Genomic DNA, 25,617 nt, shown 5'->3' with positions numbered 1-25,617 from the left:
CTCCATGCAGGCAAAATGTGAGTTAATAAACGTGAAACAGGATGAGTGAAGTGAAAAAGAAACAGGTGAAAGTAAATAGCAACCTCAGCAGAAGACCCGGGGCCATCCCCAGTGTATGGGTGCAATGGGGCTGCCGGCCTGACAGCAGAATCGGCCCCAAGGAAGGGACCCCTGTCCTGCCACCCTGCTCCGGCCCCTCTCACCTCCCAAAGACAGCCACCTGGGACTTTTTTCCTGAATCCCTTTTCTACCCTGTTTGTGATACGTGGGTGATGGAGAACCTCACCTTGTCTTGCGTGTGTTGCCCATGGACACCTCTGCTGGTTTAATTTCACACATATCTATTGCACGTACACAAATAAATTCTCCCATACCATTTTATTGAATTTCTAGTAAGTTGGCAGACTAAAGTGATTTTTAACACTTCTCAATTGGATTTATGATTTCTGTGTCATCCACCCTGCTTCTGACATTAGGAAATGTTCAACATGAGGGAATCATTCACTGGTTCTTTTAACTACACTATAAAACATTTTAGTCTCCTTTCTTTCAGAAATCCATAAATGGCAAATTTAATAACAGCCTTACAGCAGAAACCTTCAGTTTCTTCTGCTAATTATGTGGCTTAGTTTTGGTGCTTAAATCATTATGATCTGTTGGGGACAGGTAGGGAGCATCCACACTGTCAGGACTCAGTCACCAAAGGCCAGATCATGGCGTGGTTTCCAAAGCATTGATGGTCACCTGGGCTTGGCTCCTCTCCATGGGACATGCAGCGCAGCATCCCCAAATGGTGTTTTCAGGAGATCTAGACAAACCTGGGAGCTTCCCATATTATACTTTTTTAAAGCTGAGATTTTCGAGCTCTGTAGAGCGGGAATTTACTCTTCCCCCTACCTGACCTACTTTGTTTCCCTGACAAATTAGGACCAAGCCAACCACAAAGAAAGCTTTACAAGCCACGTGCAATGTGGTGATGACTGAGCCTTCCTTCCTCAAATGTCAGCCCAGCCGGAGCACGTTTGGATTTCAAAGGGACACTAAGCTGGGTGGTGAGAGGGCTGATGGCTGTGTGAAAGTACACACAGCACCGCTTTGCAAAAAACTCTAGATAATTACAACTATTAAACCTTTTGCTTGTCTGGCCTCTTGAAACTTGAGCTTCTAGGGGTTTGTGCTTTCCTACAAGGTTTCTTGCTGAAGCAGGCACAGATTTCTCATTGCATGCACCACCCACACCTTGGAGCAAGTGCTGCAACCTTATTCCTTCATTGTAAACTATGAGTAGGAGCTACAGCCATTGTCCTCATCATTCTTGAATTGGGTGGTTTGAAGTCTGGATCAGATTGAACCCTTCTGAGGGTCTTGGTGTTGAGGTGTCATGTGCTGGTCCCTCTTGCTGCAGACAGGTTGGATCCAGAATTACAGCTGCTTGTGATTGGGGCTGTGATCACTCTCTGACCTTACACTGAAGGAAATTTTGGAAGCAAGCTGTGCAAAGTTCTTGGGGTTCAGGGAGCTGCTGCACCTCCTGGATGCTCTACATACAGGTTATCAGGGGAATGCCTGGTAAAAGTCTAGGTTCTGCAGTAAATAAGGAGGGGGGTGGGGTGGGGAGAAGTAGTTGATGTCTGCATTGAAATTAATTAGAGAAACGCTTTTAAAACTGTTTTAGCATTTTTATTTGCATAGAGAAATACCTAATCCTTTGGACTCTGTATATGGTTTTATTGAAACTCATTTGATTTGGTAATTGCCAAGACCCATCGTTCTTACAATTTTTTCAGCTTTGTGGTTTATGCAGGAAGTTTATTACATAAATACAATTTATATTTTCTGACTAAAATCAAGAAATAAAACTAAATATCCCTCAAAACCTAGATCTTTGACTTGTTCTACAGATCAAGCCTTAATTCCGCACACACACCACCCCCCCCCCCCACCCCCCCCGGCCCAGCTTTATCTCTCTAGCAAAACCATGCATATAAAAATTGGATACAATGTACTAATGAAGGATATAATAAGGGTGTGGGTGTGAGAAAATATCTTCTGTGTTGGACCTGTGCCTGTAACTTTGAGCAACACTGAGCTCAATTCCACACACCATGTCCCCACCTCCCCCCCCCCCGCCCCTGCTACCCCCACCCCCCCCACCCCCCACCCCTTATTAACCTGCCTGTGCAGGTCTTGCAGGCACATGCCTTCCCTGGGACATCCCAAGCCCTGGTGATCTCTGGGATGTGACCTGCCTTAATAACACTTTTGATGATTTTAGATATATTTTCCACTTTTTAAGAAAACAACATCTATTACATACAGTCTGCAGCTCACCTCTGCATGGTTCTCAGCCCACCTTTGCATCCTTTGGTCTATTTGCGCTATCACCTCTCATATTCTCCTTGCTCTTTCCCTTCCCATCCTCAGTCTTGTTCCCTTCTCCTTGTCCCCTCCCCTGTCCATCCCTTTCAGGTACGTTTCCTGCACTGGTTCCCGTTTCCTTCTTCCCTCCTGGTGCCTCTTCCACACATCCCAGCAGCATGTGTGGTGCCGTACTGATGGAGAATCCCGATTTGCAGATGTCACCACATACACCAGTTATATTCCATCCTGAAACTTATCTTAATTCGTAGTAATCAATACCAACATGCAGAAACATATGCACCATTAACTACAATTTACACTTGATAATATACTCTTTTTCTTCATTAGGATAATGGTCCCATCATGAAGTGCTTATTCGGGGAAACTCTTGAGGATGGACAGCCGTTGTCCATCTTATTTCTCCTTGAGTCCAAACCCCAGTTCATGTCCTCTTGCCTGGGCTTGGATGGCAAGCTGGACTGCTTTCCTTCTTGAATGACCCAAATTAATTTTTCAGTCAAGTTACCGCTGAATTAAGCTGAGAGAGGGGAGATGCAGATGAGCTGTGAGGCAGAAATTGTTCCCCGTGAGGGCGGCGAGGCGCTGGCCCAGGCTGCCCAGAGCAGCTGTGGGTGCCCCATCCCTGGCAGTGCTCAAGGCCAGGCTGGATGGGGCTGGGAGCAGCCTGGGCTGGGGGGAGGGGGCCCTGCCCAGGGCACGGGGTGGGACTGGGTGGTCTTCAAGGTCCCTTCCCACCCAAACCATTCTGTGATTCTGTGATTTACCTGGGTATAAGTGAGACTCATGATTTCTGAGAAAATTATGAGAAAGGAGCTGGCTAACTGGCAGTCATCACCAACTTTCAAGAAGAAATAGGTGTTTGGGGAGCAAAGGTTAAGTGAGATAGTGAAAACACAGTGAGAGAGTTAATAAAAACCAGTAAGACATATTATAACTTAACTAGTTTTAATTCTCAAGGGTTAAAAAATGTATGGCTGTGTAACAGTGTGGAAATGCAAGCAATTGTCGGAGCCAGGCACTCAAGTATTTCCAGACATAATTTTCTATCTCAAGTTCAAAGACTTTTGGAAAAGGCACATCAAAAATATTCCATGAGAGGAAGGGGTAAACCCAAGACTGGCATGTGATTACAGTTTACTAAAATTGGATTGCTAATACATGGATTTTGTTGCATTTCCCCATTAGAAAAGCATAGTTACAACAATCTTGCTATCCCACTCCTGCCTTCCCCTTCTGAGATGTTCCTGGTAGCTGGACCTAACTTGCTGCATTTTTGACCCATGCACAGTCCATACTAAAGCTGGTTTTACTGAAGGGGGTGGATCCTGCGGTGGGTGCAGAGGCACCACACCACCAGTGAACTCCAAGCATTTGCTCAGGCCCAGGTGCTGTTTCAGATATTCTGGAGACCCTAAAGCACCTCCAAATGCCTGTCCTGGAAGTAGGGAGCCCAGAGGGTTCACAGCACCAGTGTGTCCACAGCCTTCAAAAGTGGGGAAAGGACATTCTTGATCCTCCATTCGGGGAACAATTTTCCTCTGCTAGCTGGAAATTTTTAATGAGGAGGCTTTATATCACTGTGCAAAGTGCACTTAAGGGAATGTGACATGGTGTGACAGCGCTGAGATGTTGCAGAGATTTTGGTGCTTTGGACAGAATTACAAATTCTGCTGGTGTGGCTGCGGATGGGTGCAGTACAGTATAAATTAACATATAACTAATAACTATACTGGCATTATAGCGGGTATCTCATGGTGATAAGCTTTGCGATTCTCTTCAGCCCACTGAAGTTGAAGGAAGAGCAAAGGCCTTTTCAAGCTTACTTTATCTTCTTGCTTCTTAAGTGAGACTAATCAAGTTTATATCCTTTTAGCTTATTATTAGCCCAGCAGAGCTTCTGGCACTTTTTACAGCTTTTTTGACATGAAAGTTAGTTACACCTACTGTACTTAGTATGACTTCACTTTTCTTGTGATAAATCCTGAAAATTAATATACTGTATCCTCCAGATTACAAAATGAAAGTGTCCTAGACATTGTGAATACTCTGGCTGTGGAATGCTGCCAGTAAAAGGAAAACTGATGTCTTAATGATCTTTGTTAATAAAGAGAAAAAATTCGGTAGTAAATTTTCTTGGTTAAGATGTCAGGCTTTTCGCTTTTTTTTTCTTTTTCTTTTTCTTATCCTAAACACAGACTGACACATGCTTCAAAATTTGTTGCGAAGTAGAAGGATCCTTGAAAATAAAATGCATTGGACTTAAAAAATATAATAATAACGAAAATTTTAAGAGTGAAGCGAGTCTGGCGTTACTCTACCCAGCCAAAGCTCCCACTGACATTAATAGGAAGTTTGGCTGCAGGAGGAATGCGAGCCTGGGCCTTGAGCACTGAACATAGGTTAAATTCTTTCTTAAATTAAATGAAGGATAATAATGAAATCTTTTGTTACATTATTTGCTGACTGGGCTTCCTGATTTGGTATATTAAGAGAAAGTCTAGCTCTGAAACAAGTAACCATTCTTGTTACAAAGGGTAGCACTGGTGGCACTGGTGTCTTATTGAACACAGATCGGCTTAATTACAGTTCCCACTGTTTGTTAAGATAACGAGTGCCAGCTGTTTGATAGCGGTGGAGCCCGCAGAAAGAAAAACTGGCTATCTTTGTCATTTCCATTTAGGCCCTGGATCAGACTTGCGTATCTATAAAATTGTATAGGAAGCAAAATAACTGAGAAGTGCACTCACAATGTGTTCCGCAAATTTGGGCAGAGCATTTGCCGGTGCACACGGAGCTCTACCATCTATATCTAAAGCAACTCACCATTGGGAATATAAAGTCAAAGCAGAAAAATTGAGCATTTAATGGTCTACCATTATTGTTGAAATCACAATGACAGGCCATGATCTTCAAGTACAATTTTGATCCTTATGTAGTAACTGAAATTACAGCATTTCATACTCTGACTATATTATAGGGAATAAAACATCTGTCTAAATATTGGAGATATAAAATCCTCAAAATAAAGATATTTGAGAATATCTTGCACAGAGCACCTTTCCACCTGCTTGCTTAGTATAATGCAGTCATTATGGCAATAAATGTTTCTAATAAAGTATGAAAATGGATTGTTTGCTTTGCTGCTTGTATGAACTCTCATTTCTCTTTTTATTATATTGAATCTGACATTTGCTTACCCTTTATCAGTAGAATATTTAATCAACTCCAATCTGTAAGAAGCAAGAGGAATTTCTATTTTATTTAAAACCTGTCCCAGATGAAAAAGGACTGGGAAATAGGTCACACAGTGTAGGGGAAGTGTGAAAAGTGTTAGAGTTACCATGCTGACTATTTATCTAGTCTACAAAAGAGATGGTTCTAAACTTGTACAGCAACATGCAAGTCTGTTCCTATTGTTTAAAGTACTGGTGAAATGATTTAATAGCTTAATGTTTCTAATTTTTATCCATGGTACAGAATCTAGAGAATTAAACTTCTGTCAACTTTATTTATTTTCTCTGTCAGAGTATTTTCTTGCACTTTTTGCTATATAACTCTCAGAAATGTTATATCCATATCGATTGTAATTTCTTTGGGCTCTTGTCCAAAATACTCAACGTAAACAGTCTGTGTTTCTCTCCATCTGTATTTTGGCTAATCCTCTGTTTTAGACAATCTAATGACAAGTGCTAGTTTTCTGGAGGTACACGGTTTTCAAACCGGCGCTATGATTTATGATTCTTGTTTTACAGAAAGTATCACAAGCTCACAGAAGTGAAAGCTTCCAAATAAGCACCTAACTTTTGTAATAAATGCAGCTAACAATATGTCTGCAAATATATAGGAAACAGAGTGAGTGATGTCTTATTATGCAGGCCACAGTTTGACTTGGTCTGGTTTTATTTATGAATACGTCTTGCATCTGTTTCAAATTTCAGACCCGTTCAGTTTCTCAAATGCTCTCCCAAACAAGCTTGTGCTGAACGTTGTTAATTATCCTAATAAAATATTTGTATCAATTTTACTAAAGATCCGCAATGCTTCTGCCACAAGCAGATATTTTTAAATAACTGAATTAAGAGAAATAATTATATCTAGCACTGGAATGGTCAGAGATGTCCAGATTGTATAAAAAAAAAGGGGGAAGGGAATGGGTAGAGTACAGCTAACTGTACAAGAGCAAAGGGACATATGATTAAATTAAAGGGCAATGCTTTGTGAACAAACAAAAGGAAATCCTTCTTCATACAATACATAGTCAATCTGCTGAATTCACTACCACAGGGGGTCATTGAAACAAATGCCGTGGCTGGGTTTCAGAGCAGACTGGATAATTTTATGACTGTAAAATACATAGCCCTGGAAGCTCAGATAATGATAAGGGTATTCAAACCCCGTGCTGCAGCCTGTGAGATGATCATCGGAGGCATGGGAAAGGAGCCTTGCCCTCTGTGCCACCCCGAACGAGCTGGATGGAGCCTTATGGGGGGCTTCACTCTCCTTTGATGAGGCAGATGCAGCCCACTGGCCTGGCACGGGCTCCATCACTGATCTCCGGTGCAACAATTCCTTGCTTCTCAGTAAAAATAAAACATGAGACCCTGGTGTGAATTTCTAAGCATTCCCCTCTTGCCGCTGGTTCCTCAGCACCGAGTGATCTTTGAGGGACACAATTGCCTTGGCTTATTTCTGTTGTGCAATGCAACAGTTTATGCAGGGATGAGCTGATGTAAAGATGACCGTGCGCATTGCTCCTGGGCGCAAGAAGTGCAGGGTCTGCCCGCTGCTCTGTGGAGCTGGACACAGACATGAGGACAGGCCTTTGGCCAGCATGGCAAGTATTTAACCCTCTACCAGAGAGTAAAGCTTTAAATGTCTTTTTCTGCCTTGAAGTCTTTTAGATTGCTCTTGTTGATCCCATGCTGAACCAAACAAGACCTTCCCCCTCGCTTTAGCTGAGAGCTGTGAATTTCATTGTCTGTTTTTCACATGTTTATTACAATACCTGTTATCCAAGGATGTATTTCTTGTGATTCTACATGACGATGCAATGTATTCTGCATTCCTCAATGAATACATTCTACTGTGTCCTGAATGCCATCGACTATGATATTGGTAGCCTTGCTAAAAAAAAAAACCCACAACAACAACCAAAACAAAAAACCAAACAAAAAAACTAAACACAAAACAACCAATTATAAAAAAAAAAAAAAAAAAAAAAAGTAGTTTACAAAAATATTTTTTTAAAACACAATAATGACCTGGTCTATAGGATTTCAAAAGAATTGGTGTGAGGGGAGAAACTGCCAAAGGGTTTCCCAGGCTGTCCCCATGGAGGTGGCTCCAGCTGTGTCCAGCTGTGCTTGAGGCCACCTCTCAGGTGTCCCTTGGTGTTCCTTGAGAAGCAGGGGGGCAGCCCTCCTGCCAGTTAGATTGCAGTGATACTATGAAAGCCAAGGTGACAGTTGGCATTTATTTGTACCCCCTGTTATCACCAGGCATGGAGAAATCCGAGACTGAAAATGGACAGTGTGTCTCCGATCAGGGAGGCTGTCAGCGCGATTTATGGAAGTCTGATTTCTTATTTCACTTCTGTGCAGGAGAAAAAGTGACAACTTCGCCTTTCAGTATTGTCAGTCTAACGCTTTTCCCAGGCTGTTCACATGCTGGAAAGTGGATGGCGGGAAGGGAGGGAGCCTGAATGTCTGCATCCCTTGGCAGAGGACCACGAGGAGATGCTTAATTGACATGTGGAGCTAAGTGCTGTGGTAGGATGGCAGGGCTGAGCTCTACTTCACCCAGTGTGACTTTACCCAAAGCTTCACTTAAATATTTGGAGCCCTCACCCACAAATTCAGGGGCATAGTATGGTATTCTCAGCTCAGCTGTTCCTCACTGAGATCTGTACATCCATTGCTGCTTTTTGCTGGAATTCATCGAGTTAGAACCTGATTTTAAGACGCTAAAATCAATTAAATAATTATACTCCCCTTCTTAATTATTTTGGTTATTGCCCTAAACTTTGTTGCCTGAATTGCTGTTGCTAACACGTATTGATACGCTTATCTGCAAAAAAATTGCCACTCTCAAATGTTTTCTTTTCCCGTTGCAATAGACCCAGGCTCCTATGCTGCTTTACAGAGACAAGCAACTGTCACCAGCATGTGGGAGACCACTGCCAGGATTAACTGTACTGATTTTCTAGGAGACCTTAGCTAGTTCCAATATGTTTTTATAAATTAGAGTAAGTAAATGATTAAATATTGTCATTCCCAAGTAAACTGGAGACTGGGGTCCTTGTTGGGAAGACCTTTCGAAGTAGGACACATAAACCACTTCATTTCAGCTCCCACCATGTCTTATTGCCTTCTGGGTTTGTGACAATGGTGAGGTCTTGTATTGTTTTTCACTTTAATCTTCGGGGAAAAATGGGTAAAATTGCAGGACACGGTTTCGAAAAGGAGCAGTGAACTGCAGCTGCACCCTGACCAAAGTGGTGGCCTCTGCTTGCCAGTCCCTTCCTTTCCTTGGGAAGAAATTTTCAGTACGTGGTGTGAAATAGAAAATATCCTGTATAGGAATTAATGAGAACACTCGGAAAATAAAATGGCTTTTATTTTCCTACATAAAAGTTTGTGTAGAGCTTGATAGGTTAAAATGACTTTGGGAGGGAAGCGGTGCTCTGGCAGTGATCTGCTCTGCAGATGCATGGTATAATGGCAGGAGTATGTACTGCTTTTTGTATTAGCTTGTTAAATGACATCAGAGTTATGATCATACCCCCAAATTACGAAGGCGAATGTATGATTCTTGTGACTGTAATTCTTGATCTTGAGGAAATGCCAGGGAATCATCACAATCTCTTTGTGTACCTGTCTAAGGATCACATTTTCAAAAGCAGTCTGTAGAATGGTGCATACTAAATATGTGCATGTTCTCATCTCCTCTCATCACATCTCCATGTGCAAGACCATGTGCACATTCAGACTAGATAATTACCTATCCGGTTTACTCCCGCACGGGCTGTTGTTTAATGTAGGCACAAAGAAGACAATTTGCATACATAAGTAGACAGTAAGCTTCAGTTCTTCATGCTCAGTTTTTCCTATGATCACAGCAACTGGAGGTGAATAAGACCTACTATGTTCCCTATACCTTACCTTTCCAGAAAGAGTGCTCCCTGATGGATAATTACCACTGTTTTGTCTCTGGTTTTAAATGTCCCAAGCAGTTGTTCTTCCACCATGTCCCTGGAGAGCCCCTTCCACTTTTGAGGAAACTTTTGAAAATTTGGCCTCACCGGAGCACTAGCACTGAGAAATTCCCGGTGGCCCAAAGAGCTGAGACATCTGCTGAATTCATAATTTGAGTTGTTGACTGAATTCAGCAGGGTAAGAGCAGGGGATTGACCAGCTGTGCTGATACTGGTATTTTATGGAAAGCGATGGGAATGACTATGTTGAAGGAAGGTGTGCACTATCTACTCAGGTGGTGTAAAGAAAAGAAAACCCCCAGCATGAAAGTTAAACTTATTTCTCTGGACCTGAACAAGTGAGGGAGACTGGATTTTAAAACACTGTTCAGCTGTGATTAGCATCTGCTCCTGGAGATAGAAAATTGCTTGTGAACAGACTAGGAAACTTTGGTGGGAAGGACATAGATTGCACGATTTCTTGCTTTTTTTTTTTTTTTTTCTTTTATATATTTTAATCTCTGACTTCTTTTACAGGGTCAAAAACAACTTGCCACTAAAAAACCCCAAATTTCTGATAGAAGGTAATTGCAAACCTTTTCCAGCTTTAAGTCATCTTGAAGAAGTAATTTAACCATACTGTTCTGGTTGCCATTTGTAAATTGTTAATTAACAAGAGAGCAAATAATAATTACTGCTGGAGCCATTCAATTAAAAGATTTTGCTTTCTAAACTTTGTTCACACAGTCTATATTGCTAACATCATGTCTAGAAATATGCCACAAATGCTGGCAAAAAGAGCAAAACCCAAGTCTTTCCCCACCATTATAAAGCAGCACATCTTTTTAGCATTTTTTATTATTTTGATTCTTAAAGCTTGTGGTCTCCCAGGTCATGTGGATAGGGAATATGTCTCTTTGTGGTTTTACTAAGAGAGTATTTTGAGAACAAAAGATTGAAAAAATAACAAACAAACATTCCTTACAAGAAAACGCTGTCTTTCTATTTAAAATGCCTAGGAAACATTTGTGTTTTGACTTGCTGCGAGACAGTAGAGAAAATGGAGAACAAATGCATGGTCTGGATAACCTAAAGTTAACTCCACATGTCAAACTGATTGCCTGACACAAGGCAGGCATATTCTGTGATGACAAACAAATAGCACCTCCATCCTGCAGACATCCCCTAATTATAAAAGAGAAATTATTTCCCATTTTCATTGCCAGCAAATGTATGTTACTCTGGTGCACCATAATTTCAGTCTAAGTACTGTATCAAAGTTTGCTGAATGTGAAGCACAAAGTATGTTAGACATTAAACTGTAATTACAGAAGGGAGTGGATTTCTAGAGTATTATGTTTTTTGGTAATATTTTATTTTATTGGTTTTCAAATATACTTGGACTGCCAGGCTAAGCAGGCAGAGTAACAGCAACACAGAATTCCAGAATAACATATGACTTTAATAAAATAAAGCTGGATGGCTTGCTTTACTTGTATCGGTGAAAAGAATTGAAACCATTCCTGTGCCCTCGGCCACAGTGCCACCCAGACCTGGCTGGACAGAGACTCATGAGACCAGGTGCCCAGGAAAGAATATCACCTTGGGCAACTCACCCCCATCCCCACATTTCCCCCCCAGCCCCTGGTTTTGTTTCCCTTCGAGGCAGCAGTCGACTCCTGTGATGGTGCTGAGCCAGTGTTTGGCACAGTGGAGCTTTGATCTCAGTTTTAAGCTCTTGTGTTATGGAAGTATAGATAATAACCAGTGATATAAAAGGAGGTGATTGCAGGGGAAGAGGAATATGGACACAGGAAGCACAGAGGGGGTTATTCAGTCCTTATGTGGGGGTTTTGTGGGTTTAGCCTTTCCCTTGTCCCCTTAATTTTTGATGAATGTCACAGGTGGTGAACCTAAAAGGTAAGCTGACGTGTTCAGAGGTCGAATCAAAAGTGGGATCAATGATGAATTATTAGATGAGTGCGCTTCCATAAGTTGTGCAGGATCGTTCAAAGCTGCGGATCAGATGAGTGGCGTCCCCGCTGTCACACTCCCGGCTTTCCATTACGGCACTATCACTCACAGTTTCGCCCTTTGTGGTTCCTGTAATGATCTACACTCGTTCTGTCTCTGTGTGTCCACCTTCCTGCACATCAGGCGCCGCCAGCTGACTCCTGAAAACAGCGAGGAGTGTGGTGTTTAATACGTGACCAGCTTTGCTGGGGATAATTTTCTACATGGCTGAGAATGCGCACGTGTGGTCTTTAGGACTGAAGCATAGCCTGTGCCTTGTAGTCCTGGACCAGGTGCATTTTCAACATGGTTCCGCAGGAAGGCATTCCCTTCGGGAGATGATATAAACACTATTTCAGCATGACTCTTCTTGCTCTGATTTACCATCCTCTGGTTTTTTGGGGGGAAGACTGGTATTCTCCAGAAGAGCTGTTGCTGCCAGGGGAAAGTGCAAGGGTTGTTAGAGTTCAAATGGGAAGGGAGACGATGACCTGTGCTGTGCCTCCCCTCGGCTCAGGGAGCAGATGCTGGCCGTGAGCTGGCATTTTGCATGCAGTCCATTTTCAGCAGTGAAATACTCAACTGAATTCAGCTTGATTTTTGGTGGCGTGGTGTGCCATGAAGGTGGCATGGACTGGAAGACACCAGGTGCTGCATCCAGAGGAGAGCATCATTACATGGAGAGCTGTGATCTTTTCAAACATGTCTACTTCCTTACCCTCTTCATGTTTGTTTTGTCACTGGAGACCACGATTTCAGGTGCCATTTATGACAACTCTTTCTCTATATTCATACAGTTTTTACCCCTTCTTATGTACTAGGAAATGTCTGAGTATTTCTCATAGCTTGATGGTGGGTACTGTATGTGTTTCAGGCTTTTGCAATAACATCACAACAAAGAGAAACAAGTAATTTTTTGTTATTTTTTTCTTTATTGTATCAATTAAGTTGGCCCTATCTTTATGACTTTCACAGCTACCAACTGTCCCAATCAAATGAGCACCCAGTAAAATGTCACTGCATCAGTTCTTTTTCTAGTTTTCTAGGGACATTAATTTCTCAGTGAGAAAAATATCTTTTCTTTTTTTTTTTTTTTTTTTTATCACCTTGCCTTGCCTTTAATTTACATCAGCTTTTAATAATTGTGGAAAAGCTTTGACTGACAGACTAAACCATTTCATATTAATATGCAGAAAATGGCTGAGTGGGGGAAAGACCTTTTTCTAGAGTTGCCTGCGAATGCACTGCCTCTACAACTGATGCATGCTTTGCAGAGTTTGGTCCACATGCCTGTTCAGTCTCTGGCACCTCCTCCAAGACTCCCACATTTGTATGTTTTATCGTGGAAGTAAAACCTCTAGGTCTAAGCTGTTCTTTCAGCCTAAAATCTCCTCTTATTGATAGCATTTAGCATGTAAAACTACCTGATTTTCAGGTGTAGGAGCAGAACACTAAACTACTCCTGGTGTTTACACCAAGAAAACACGGTCTTGCTTCCTGACAGTGATTTATGCTCTGAAATCTTAAAATGTCTTTATTGGCTCTCTTTGCTGACAGCGCAGGCAGAGCTATTGTGTTCTCAGCCAGGGCTGTTCATATTCATGCTGATGCCCAGAACCCCTTTCTGAACTGGTGAAGACCACTTAGACCACACCTGTTGGTTTTTTCCTCCGTAAGTAAAAAAGGTGTCAATGAAAAAATGCTTTTGTTCCTCTACTCCTCCCTGAAATGCCACGTGAGCCCCAGCACTGGCTGGCTGTATTGAGAGGCTTTGTGGCTGGCTGAGATGAAAAGATGAGGGACCCAGACAGACAAGCTCCTCCTTCTCACTCATCCCATTCCACAGCAAGGACAGAGGTTTTCCCCCAGTTTTGTCTGAGAGAGGTTAACTCCATCCTTGCTAACCTCACTCGTGTGAGGTTACCCCCGAATTCATGTCAAACACACTCAGAGACACCAGGTTTTATGGAAAGGCTAAACCACCCGTCCCGCCCGTGCTTGGGCAGCATCCCTGCCCTCTCACCTCACCTCAGTGGAGTGGGAACTGTGCCTGGAGCCAGACAGAGCTGGGCACCCTCCGTCGCAAGCACATACTTCGCGTGCTGTGGACCACCATGCGTTCACCCCATTCTGGATGGTATGGTCTGTTTGTTGATACTGTTTGTTTATTAATCAGTCTAAAGGAAGAGAGGCACTTCACACACAAATGAGACTCCTTGCCAGTAATACTTTTGCCTAAGAGTTGCCTAATGCAGCTACTGAAACACTGCCAAAGGTTTGCTTTCAGAGGGTTCCTATGAGCAATATTTTTATAATACCTTATATCCCAAATGGGCTTTGTATGTTTCCTAGAAGCCTGATTTTTTTTTTTTTTTTTTTTTTTTTTAAAGAGCAAATATCCCCAAACCTTTTTATGTTTTCCGTTCTCCGTCCTTCAGGTACTTTAAGTTTGCTACCTGCTACTTCATGCACAAAACCAATCTGAAGAGGGATGATTTTGGAAAGGAGAGCATGGCAGCATGAGGCAGGTTGTCCATCTACTGCTGTCTTAGCTTGGCATCCCTGACCTAGAGAAGCTGGCACACCGACCTGCCACAGGCACCAAGCCATCCGAGCAGATGGGAGCGAGCATGGCCAGAGAGGAGGCCGTGTAGGAGCATTTACTTTGCAAGCAAAGGGCAGAATTCCTGGACAGACATTTTAAGCCCAGGCTTTTATTTAGGAGATATACCTCTGATGCATGTTATTTTGGGTTGCAGTGCAGCAGGCACAAAATTATAAAAGAAGGAGGAAAGATTTGAAAATTTTTATTTTTTAGGGCATCCTGCCAAGGAATCCTACAGGGATTGTTTAGCAGTGATTTTGCTGCAAGGCTATAGATGCTGTAGGTACCTAGACAAAGCTGCTATGACAAACGCCATATTATTTTCAGGTACATAACCACTTTTACTTTTTGTACCATTATTTTTAGTTGATTGCTGAACATTATGCAAATGAGTGAGACTGAACTTGTAAATCTTAATTTGTAAACTATAGCATATTTGACTGTACTGGCCTCGGACCTGTGGCTTTGGGTGCAGAAGCAGTGCATTCAGATAAAAGGACATATGCATAAATAAGATCTGGATGTCTGCGTTATGCTCTGTGTTGGGGATTGATTCCCACTCAGGATATGTGATTCAATATACAGAGAAGCCCTGAGAAGCTGGTGGGGTGGAGGGGATGTTAAGCTGGATCCCTTGCTGGAAGATACCCATGTCTAGATTGATTCCAGCTGACTCCAGCAAGTAGGTGAGGAATGTAGTCACCTCTGGCTCTGCAGTACACAGAAGTTCACACCTCAGTCCTTAAAATGGCCCTTTGGAGATTCCCAGGGCAGTCAGTTTGCAGAGTTAGGTGTCTCTCCCATCAGGCGAGATGGATCTGGCCCTTTTCTTTTTGTGTCCTGGACCTGGACCAACTAAAATTACATGAGTGTTGGCAGATGTATGTATAATCTGTTCTTAAAAATTGCCAGTGAATTTCACAACCTCCCTTGGTAGTTTGCTCCAGTGCCTAATTATCCTTTCAGATAGAAAGCCTCCCTTCCTGCAAGTTAAAACCTGTGACTTGTTGTCCAGCCTTGTTCGGACATGGAAAAAAATACTTGTCACCTTATTGAAAATAACGATTTACATATACATGCATGCATAAATATATTTAAAATTAAAATAGTATTGTGTGCCCTTCCTCTCTCTAGACTAAGCAAACTCATCACAGCTTTTCTAGTGTTTATAATTTCCTATTATTTTCCTCTGCACTTTTCCCCAGTTTTTCTTCATCTCCTTTTTAAAGGCTAATGCCAAGAAATGGACATTTTATTTTCATTAAGGCTTTAATGGTGCTCTGCAGAGATCCTAGAAAGTTATTTGCCTTGTTGCAACAGCACTCTATTTGTTGACTCATAAACATTTTGAGGTCTTCTGTAGCCTCCAGGTCACTTTCTGTATACTTCCACCACTGTACTTGTGTGGATTTGATTTTTCTTCCTATATATAGTGCCTTACACTCATCTTTATTAAATGTCATCATTAGGATGCTTGTTCCAAAATAATTTGGAATTTTAATACTTGCGATCTTTCCCAGTTTGGTGTCATCCAAAGTATACTCTCTATTCTGTCATCAAAGTTGTTAATGAAACATAATGAAACATTGAATAGCATTGGATGCAGGACAGACCCAGCTGGGACCCTGTGTGGTATGTTCTCCAGTGCTGACAAAAAGAGGAACTTCTGTGTTTCATTTAGAGCTCTGAATGATCTAATCCATTGGATTAGACAGCAGCTACAAGAAACAATGAAAAAAAATATCCCAAACCCCTTTTTTATAAGTACTCATTTTTTTGAGTATATAGCTTTTTCCATTTCATATCTTGAAGTCCTCTCAACATAACTGCTATATTTTATGTCCTTGGTTTTCTCTCGAAGGAAAAAAATTCCTACTGCCTTCTATAAATAGTCCTACAAGATTTTGAAGTTCAATCCTGAATTAGTGAAATAGAGAAACGGAATAGTTAAATTCAACTTTTTGTGTATTTAGCAGATTTATAATTTTTTTTTCTAGCCACAATCTAAAAGGCATCAACACATCTTTACTGTGACAGCCCTGACTTTGCAATGGAAAGAAGGTAAAAATCAACAGAAAGAAAGCAAGAAATCAACTTTTTATATAAAAGTCTTTTTTTTTTTAAGGCTAAGATAGGTAGGTATTTTTAAAAATGAATTCTCGTAAATTCACAGATTTCTTCCTTTTGTAATGATAAGCACATTGCTTAGGAGAAGGTTACTTGGATTTGATTAAAACATCCTTATCCCATCTATGGAAATTGTCCAGGAAGAAGCAGGACCTCCCTGGCCCAGGCCAGTCTGAATGAATGCACATTAACTCAGAAAAATGGCAAGGCATCTTTAGGCCTTGAGAAAACCTTTAAAAGCTATCGAGGTTAAAGACTATTTTAAGTTATGATAGCTTTTTTATATATTTCATTTCCTTTTCCCTTCAATCCACGCAAGACATATGCTGTAGTGATTTTATCAGTGAAGTTCAAACTTCATCCATGTCTATCAGATTTTATAGATCCAAAGTGTTCAATCATTCTGGGTTATACACCCTGGCTTCCTGCATACCACAGGTCAAAGAACCTCACCCCGCTATTTCTGCACCTTGGTCTTACTCACTTTAACCTTGCTCAAGGCATCAGCATGTAGACATGTGAAACATGGTTAGATAGATTCACAGTCAAAGAAAAAGAATTGGTTAAATGCTTTTGCCATGAGATAAGATGGATTTATTCTCTAACACAATTTTTCCCTCCAATTTTAAGAAAAAAATAATTTTCAGAGTTTGGCAAGATAAAGCATCTGGAAGAATCTGGAACAAGCAGAAAATGAACTGTACAGCCCTGTGCAGGGAAGGATAGTTCAATATGACTGATTGTACAATCTCGTATCAGAATAATCTGTGTCTGTACCTCATAGGACCGTGGGACAGCAGCATCCATGAAGACCACCGCCTCCGGGGCATCCCTGTCCCCACGCCGTGCCACCAGTCGTGTCTACCTTTGCCAGTGGTGTAGGTGGTGCAAGCTCCTGATCTCTGCAGTCGAGCTGACTTCATGCCTTGGTCTTTAATAACATTTTCCCTTTTGCAATAGGAAATCTAAACTTATGTGACTTTATTTGTCTTTCCATTTAATTTGAGATGAATCAATTCGATCTGAGGTTGCTTTCTATGACTAGATTTACAAAGTCTTTGACCATCTATGAAGGATCAATTCATATTTGTGTCACCTCCTATCATTTCACCATCTGTTTAGTGAGGACCTCTTTCACTTACTACATGTTAGCAGTAGTATTCCTTTTTAAGCCAGGAACGTAAAGGTTCTCACAAAAATTGCTCACAGTACTGTTTCTCTATCATCATTAAACTGTTGAATCTTTACTGAAATTTGACAGCAGTGCCTGTGGCAAGTACCTTGGTTACCCCAGTGGTTCCTTCTTCCCTAACTGTCTTTTGGTTTGTACAAGGTCCACCACAACATTTGTTAATGCTGTCTACTGCTCTTTTACCTTTCAATCTGTGTTCTCCTTCCTCATGTTCTTTTTCCTGTTTATTAACATTACATGTGATTATGATTAGATTATCTCTTATAAACTCCTCTAAGCTAGTGGAAACTTCTTAAGAGCTACAGCAGCCTGTGTCCCAGAAAGAGAGTACTTTTTGGTACTTTCATGGACCTTATTCATAGAAAAGAGTCTTTTTCACATTGTCCCACTCAACACCTGCACCGGTATTTAACTTGCAGATTATATCAGGGTAGAAGAAATAAAACAGCCTCTGAATAAATACTGTGTTCAACCACTCCTTCCTGACAGACTAGTTGCTCAACTTCCATATGTGGAAAAATTATTCTCTTTTCTAATTTTGCTTTTCGAAGTTGCAAGAGTAGGATCCTCAAGCTGTCAATAATTACTCAGGACTCATAGTCTGAAAATCAGAATTTTGCAAAAGACTTGTTTGGTGAACCAAGCTCATTAATTTACCTTCCCAGCTAGAAAAGACTCATCGAGGTAAGTAGCCAAGAACAGGAGGGTACAAATGGAGAACTGGAAACAAGAGTTTGGCTCAGGTCATATTGACTTTGGCAAAAACAAGATATGAAAAATTATACCTCAGATAAATATAAATTATAATCTGCAAGCATTTGAATTAGAGGATTTCTCCTTGTAAACTCAATAAATGAATGTTAATTCAGTTACCAATTTGTAGCTGTGAAACATAACTAGTGATGTTATTCTTTGGAGCTTGTTTTGGAAAAGATTGCATAACCCATGAAGCAATTCTTCACAAAGTGCATAAAAGTGTCAGCTTATGTATAATTTATGCAGCTAATGTTAGTTATGATCTGTTTAATAGTACTTAATGCTGCTGTATGACATCATTCTTTCATTTACCTAAAAAAATCCCATAAAAAGACCAATCAAAGACATTTTAAAGACTGAAAGACACATGCATTAGTTTTGATTTTTTGTTTAAATTGTTTAAGTCAATAATTATCACTAGTATGTAAAGGATTTTCAAAGGAGCAATTCTCATACGTAGTCTACATATTTACTATTTAGTCAGTTATTTTAATTATAATTTACTCACTGTGTATATGTTAACTAATATACTGTTAATGTGCCTTGAGCAATTCATTTTGCCAACAGCATAGTAACTGGCTGTATGCACTTGCCCCTTTATTAGTGGCAATTATTAAATCCAATTTTAGTTGTACTTACTACATTTCCTCCGCTGCCTACGGGGCATCCCTACGGGAGGGTTATGACTTAGTGCTTCTGTTCTCAGTCTTTACATCCTACCCTTCCCATACCCTGGGGAGAGGCAGCCGGAGCTGGGGAGGAGCAGGGTCAGAGTGGGTCAGTGTACTCTCAGAAAGGCACTGGGACACCTTTCCTTGCCTTCACAGGAGAGGGAATGAGTCCATGTCCAACGTCCAGTTGCAAAAAAGCCCTTTCCTTAGGTTTGGAAAGGAGAGAACTTTTCTTTAATTGGCCATTAGATTGAGAGGCATCCACTACCTCCAAAATGCAGAAGCCCTCATCTTCTTTGTAATGCCCAGACTCACTGAGGTCATCAGGGCTGCTATAGGGGAAGGTGGACAAAGGGAGTCACTCAGTTTGAGATCCTTCATATAAACCTTTGGCCCACTGTAAGTCCAAATGTATCTGGTTTATTAGAATATTGGGCAAAAAGTGCCTTTTGTTGTGAACTCTCCTTAGGCGGTCAGTGGACAAATGGATTGCTTTATTAATATCCTCTTTTCTTACTGAATAATCTTCTCACTGCTGTCTTTTTTGAGGGCAGCGATGCTGTCCTGTGGTTTACAGACCACATTTCCTAATTTGTTGTGCTGGCTTCTGCTCTCATGACAGAAATTGAGTTTATAATGTTCCTAGCAGGCGAGCTGGCCCGACGTTGCAATTACCACCACCTGCCTGCTACGCCAACTGTAAGATCTCCACTTGGCACGGCTGGTGAAACCTGGGCTACAGTTAAATGGGTGGAAACTGCTCATTTTGCAAGTGGTGATCTCAGTCTCTCACACACTTTCTAACTTTTCTTTCCAAATATTCCAAGTAATGCCACTTCAGTGGCCCCAAGGCAGATTTTTCGTTTACCAGATCCCAATGGCTTCCACAAAAGATGAAGAATTGACACATTTCATAGTGGAAATTGGTCCATGACTGTGACTATCAGAAAAAATTGCTGTAATCCCTTAGAGAAGGCTTGGTAATTTTTTTTGCAACGAACATGATTTGCAAAATAAGTGATTCCAGGGCCCTTAAATGTCCACCAGCACATACATGGGTACGTTTAAAAAATATCACACACTCAAATATTGAAAAATTTTAAATGATGAGTTGAACTGTGAAATATAGATACTGTGAGCAAAGAAAGCACCAGCTGATTGGCAGAATGGTGTATGTGAACTTTTGTGGTTGGAAGCCTTCACCAGATTTTTCTGTTACTAGCCCTGCTTAGAAAAAACCTGTCCCAAAGGTGGGCCCTGATGCAAAGAGCAGTGAAATCAGCAGGAGTCTTCCATTTGCTTCAGCCAGATGGGACCAGGTCCTCTCTCCACCTTCCAAGGCAGCTGGCTCACCCCAGCTTCACTGAAGGAAAAGTGCTGGGTATGTGGTCTGAAAGTCCACTGTCATTATCAGATCAAACAGTACCAGTGACTTGAGCACTAGGCTATGGGTAGCCTTGGATGTAATGAAAGACCACCTTGTTCAATCTTCTGTTTAAATCCAGCCTACTCGCTGCAACTGGTTTTCATATGAAAGCAATCCAACCAGTAGCTCTTGGGGCAGTAGTAATGTGGAAATACAGAATTCTTCATGAAGACCTTTGAAGCAACAGGAAAGTCTGTGTCCCACTTCTCATACAAATTGCTTTGGATCACACCCAAGAGTAAATAATGTTGTCATGTGTATGCTGTTCTTTCCATGCGCTAAATTTCTCAGCCAAAATAAAGGGTAGTTCTGAAAGATTTTTCTGATTTGAAACATGCGATTTTCCATGTGTGTGCTTAAGCATATTCATCAAATACACATTCCTAAGACAAGATTTGACTTAAATGAAAGACAATAGTATGCAAAATGTTTCAATTTCTAGTTATGATATCTATCTTAAATATTGCTGCACTTTTATAGTGTGATCACAAGTAAATTTAATATTCTCAGTGACATAGAAACTCTGTATCACTTCTTGATAATAACATCAAAATTGTGCTTTCTGTTCTTATTCCTAGAGATGCCGTTCTCAGACAGGGAAAGGTACAGCACTAACAACATATTTGCAATTACCTGCAAGACTTAACCAAGGAAGTAGTCAGTTTATAGTTACCTTCAATATGTAAACTACAAATTATTAGTGCATGAAAATGGCATCTAAGTTCTGTTGCTGGGGTCTAGTAATTTTGGATATTTTCCATGCTATTACTGCCTGCTCCATATACCTTTACTGGTTCTTTTTGAAATTAACTTAATGGCACTCTACAGAAATGGACTGCCTACTGAGAATGAAAGCTTGCTTGCAAAGATGGACTAACTTCCTACTGGGAAGCACTGATTTGGCACAAACAAAGAAATGCTTTAGCATTAATTTACTTCGGTATCAAAATATTTAGAATAAATTATTTAAAATATTTAAGAACTGAATGGTCAATATTTGCTTTTAATAAATTGGACCCATGTACAAATATTTGATACTGAAAATTCCTCGGATATCTCCCAGCTATATTACTGAGATAATGCATTCTCAACTTGCCAGGAATGGGATTTTTTTCCTTCAGGCAACCAGGGACACATTCTTGAATTGGGGCTTACACTTGTGTGCACCCACATTTGTGCACCTATTCTCTTGTGAATTGAGCTCTGTTCACATTAGTACAGGTAATACCGCTGCGTGTTTTTGCGTGCTTCCACCAAACACCAAACAAAGATGAAGGCAAGCTGGATACAGATGGGTTCCTAGTCACTACCTTCCCAAGTGAAAGTTTCAGAACATTATTTATTTGACTTGCTAAATTGCCAAGTCCTTTGAAGCAGTGCTCTATCAGCATCCTCTCCGGCATGAGACTACAGAAGTCAATACTCTTATGGCATTTGCTTGTTGTTATCCTGCAGCCCTGAATTCCTTTCCTTACCCATTGATATTGTCCTAACTCCCACTAGTGGGTCACTTCTTTAAATATGGTAACACAGGGCATGACTTTTCTACTCATCTGTGCATCTGAGTCACATCTTCACCTTTTTCCTCATGACTGGAATCAGGATCACAACATAACCATAGCATGTCTCTTGATCAGCTATTGGGATAGATAATGAAGATCTCTGCTCTTACCATACATCTATCCAGATATTACTCAAAGCACTCTAATTTGCATAGTTCTATTTTCAAGTGTAGAAATAGGTAACTTTGCAGTGTGTCTGTTTCACTGATTATGGACTTCTAAAAACTACTTTGCAAAGTTTTGTATATTTAATGCTTTTTCTGTAACATATAACATTGCTAAACTAAACCAGACTGATAGGTGCTTTGATCTGGAGAGGTCCAAGCTTGGAGCACCCGAGTTACCACAGGGCAGGAGATGGATGCAGTAGTCAACCCCTATGGAGAAGCCAAGTGCTACTCAGCACTGCTCACAATACAGCTACTGGTTTCTCTTCTTCATATTTTTAAACAGTTTGTTCTTATTTTTCCCTTTTTCCTTCCCCTTCGCCTCTCCTCTCCTCTCCTCTCCTCTCCTCTCCTCTCCTCTCCTCTCCTCTCCTCTCCTCTCCTCTCCTCTCCTCTCCTCTCCTCTCCTCTCCTCTCCTCTCCTCTCCTCTCCTCTCCTCTCCTCTCCTCTCCTCTCCTCTCCTCTCCTTCCCTTTCCTTCCCTTCCCTTTCCCTTCCCTGCCCCACCCTGGACCAGTTTGGATATTCTTCTATTCAGGGCAAATAAGAGCCATTACATGTTAAAATAAACCATTTTGTCTGCCCCAACTTGAATGGTGCATTTTGCACATGTGCGCTCCTCGGCAGCACACAGCCAACACAGGGTAGCAGTGACTGGAGGATAGAGCGTGTACTCTTTCATTGGATTTCAGAAGTTAAGCATTTTAGGCATGGATTTAATTTCCAGCCCCTCCCCTGCAACATCACAAGCCACACTGAAAGCAGAGTTGTACTTGGTAATCGCAACACAAAACACAAACTTGTATGTCACTGCAGTTGCAAGTTCTCAGCACTTTGAATGCTGATTTCAGCCAGCGAAGTACATTTTAATTGAATAGCAGAACCTTTTATTCCTAGTAATGTTTTAAACTTTTGTAAATTGAGGATTATTTAATTTCAAAATAATTTTAAGTGACAAAACCCTGTCATTTTGCTGTCACTGCAATCCAATGATAAGAAGAAATATAATTTTTTTCTTAGCAATTTGGGGCTGGAGGTCTTGGCCATAAAGGAAATGTTACCTGCTGTAGCCCCTCATCAACTACCAGCCTCACTTACGCTGCATACATCTTGCGTTAGTAATATTCTTGTAATGTTTTCATATATTTTGCTTTTTTAATAATTATGAGTTTGATCGCAGCCTTGGATGGTGCTGGAAATTTAGAGGGACCACGTGGCAGGATAGCCAGAGCATCCTGCACCAATGGAGTGCTGCTGCATAAGGGCTAAACACCATTTAGCCATTAATGAGCTTGTATGGGAAGCAATTTTCAAGTGCCCGTAAATCAGTCATTTTGTTTCCTCTAATATAAGGCTTAGGAGTCGTTCCATGCCAAATTTCAGCTTTTAAACCTCAACACTTTTGCTGGTAGGAGCAATAATAAAAAAAGGCATTTTTGTGTTGCCTCCCCCCTCCCCCCCCCCCCCCCCCCGCCACTGAATTGGATAATTGCACTCCTTTTTACTTCCCATTTTCTGTACACTCAAACAGTTGAAGCTTTTTTTTTTCCTTTCATTTTTTTCATCCTAAATTCTTCTAACAACGCTGTTTCAAGCTAAGGGTTGAACTTCATGTGAGCAGAGATAGGTATAGCAAGCTTGAAGACCTTTGAAAATGACGAGTTACATTCTGAGATTTTAATTATGAAGGTCCCCTCCCTGGCTTTTATAATAATTAATAAATTCTGATCCTTTGCCCAACAGCCAGTGGGGTAGGAATGGGTCACTGAACCTTAAATTTGCAATGGCAAAGAACCAAATGAAACCAAAGCTTCTGCCTGCGACTGCTGATATCTTTTGCTGGTTGGTTAAGAGGTTTTGCATTTTTTTGCTTTTAACTTAATCAAAGCTGTTTTGATGACTATCACACTGGTTTAGCCAATACGTTCTGGCATAGGGAATGTATTACCAGCTCCACTGCTATGGTTTTTGCTTTGGCCTGTAACACTGGGATATTATCTCTCACAGTAACACACTCCAAGGAGCATATGAATGATAGTGCTGACCTGAAAAAAAATAAAATTAAAAATACTTTAAAGAAGAAAAAAGAAAGGATTTGGGAAAAAAAAAAAAAAAAAAAAAAAAAAAAAAGGATGAGGAGACAGCAGCGTTTGTCATTTCCTGCAAAATGCTCCAAATACCTCTACAAAAATCCACATGGAGGTAAGCACAGCACCAAGCAAGTCAGAGACAGCTTCGCTCTAACCGTGGATAGGCAAGAGCTGTGTGGAGCCCAGAGCCGGCACCGCTGGACAACACGAATATCAGCAAAACCCCCCTGCTTTATCACCTATTACATGGATTAAGGCTTGAGGCACTCCAGCCCTGTCACTCCATAAATGCGTTAAATGAGTTGGGGATTTTGATCATATTGTGATTCTCATTAGTAAATCTGAATACAAATAGGTTTTAGCCTAAATAAGTATTGTTTTGTCCACGTTGCGTACCTAACATGTTACATTAGGAAAAGTTAATTTTATATGACTAAATATAATCAGAAACACAACATGAGGCCTGTCAAGTTGACATGGTATGATAGGTACCTTAACACTTCTCAGCAGGTAACGTTGTTTGCACACTGCTTAAACTTGTTCATCAATGACTTCTTGCATGATAACCAGAATATTAACAATACATTGAAGGTGGCACCAGGCTTCTGACATCTACAAATGCATTTCACCGAAGAGGTATAGTTGCAAAGGAGAATCTGCAGAACAATTTGGTATTTCTTCCCCCTATTTTTCTACTCTTTATTTGTTGCCTTTTTTATTATACCAATGTCAAGCCCCTATTGCTCCTTTCATTCAGATGGGATACAAAACCAAACACAAAACTCAAGAAAAGAGCTTGTAGACAAAAATTAGGTACAAATGGTTGGTAAGATCGGTGGTGACAGGAAAGGAAAAGTAAGCGAAGGGTGTTGAAAAAGTAAAGTTACACAGGCGTAAGAACTGTGCTTTGGTAGACAATTTGTTAATAAAACAGTTATAACCAGCAAGGCTCGGCAGTTCTTCCTTGTCCTCTCAGCACTCTAAGTGGGGTACCACTGGTGTCACAGCACAAGATGATTTTGTAAAAAAAAAAATAATGAAGCCAAGATTCAGGAAGGAAATTTTCCTTCACTCCATAAAAAATCAACTTCTTGAAACATCTAATATCTTTTTCATTTTTCTGGAATGTTTCCTTTTTTTTTTTTTTTTTTTCTGGTTGATCTTGTATACTGTGATTTGTTTTATTTTTAGTCTGTTACTGCATTATTTTTTTTTTTTTTGGGTTTCTGATATGGTAATCATATATTATGGGAATTTCAGACTACTTTTGTAGATTACTTTGAGTGATCCACAACTTACTGAACTATTCTATCTACTTTCTTATGCAGGCTATTTAAATCCTAATCAAAATCTATGGTGTAAAACCTGATTTGATTTCTTTCCTTAGACCAGATTTTCAAAACCTGCTGGTTTAGGGAATTTGGGCTCTGCAGT

The sequence above is a fragment of the Falco cherrug genome, chromosome 9, assembly GCF_023634085.1.
Source record: "Falco cherrug isolate bFalChe1 chromosome 9, bFalChe1.pri, whole genome shotgun sequence".
Lineage (NCBI taxonomy): Eukaryota > Metazoa > Chordata > Aves > Falconiformes > Falconidae > Falco > Falco cherrug.
This window is presented reverse-complemented; position numbering follows the sequence as displayed.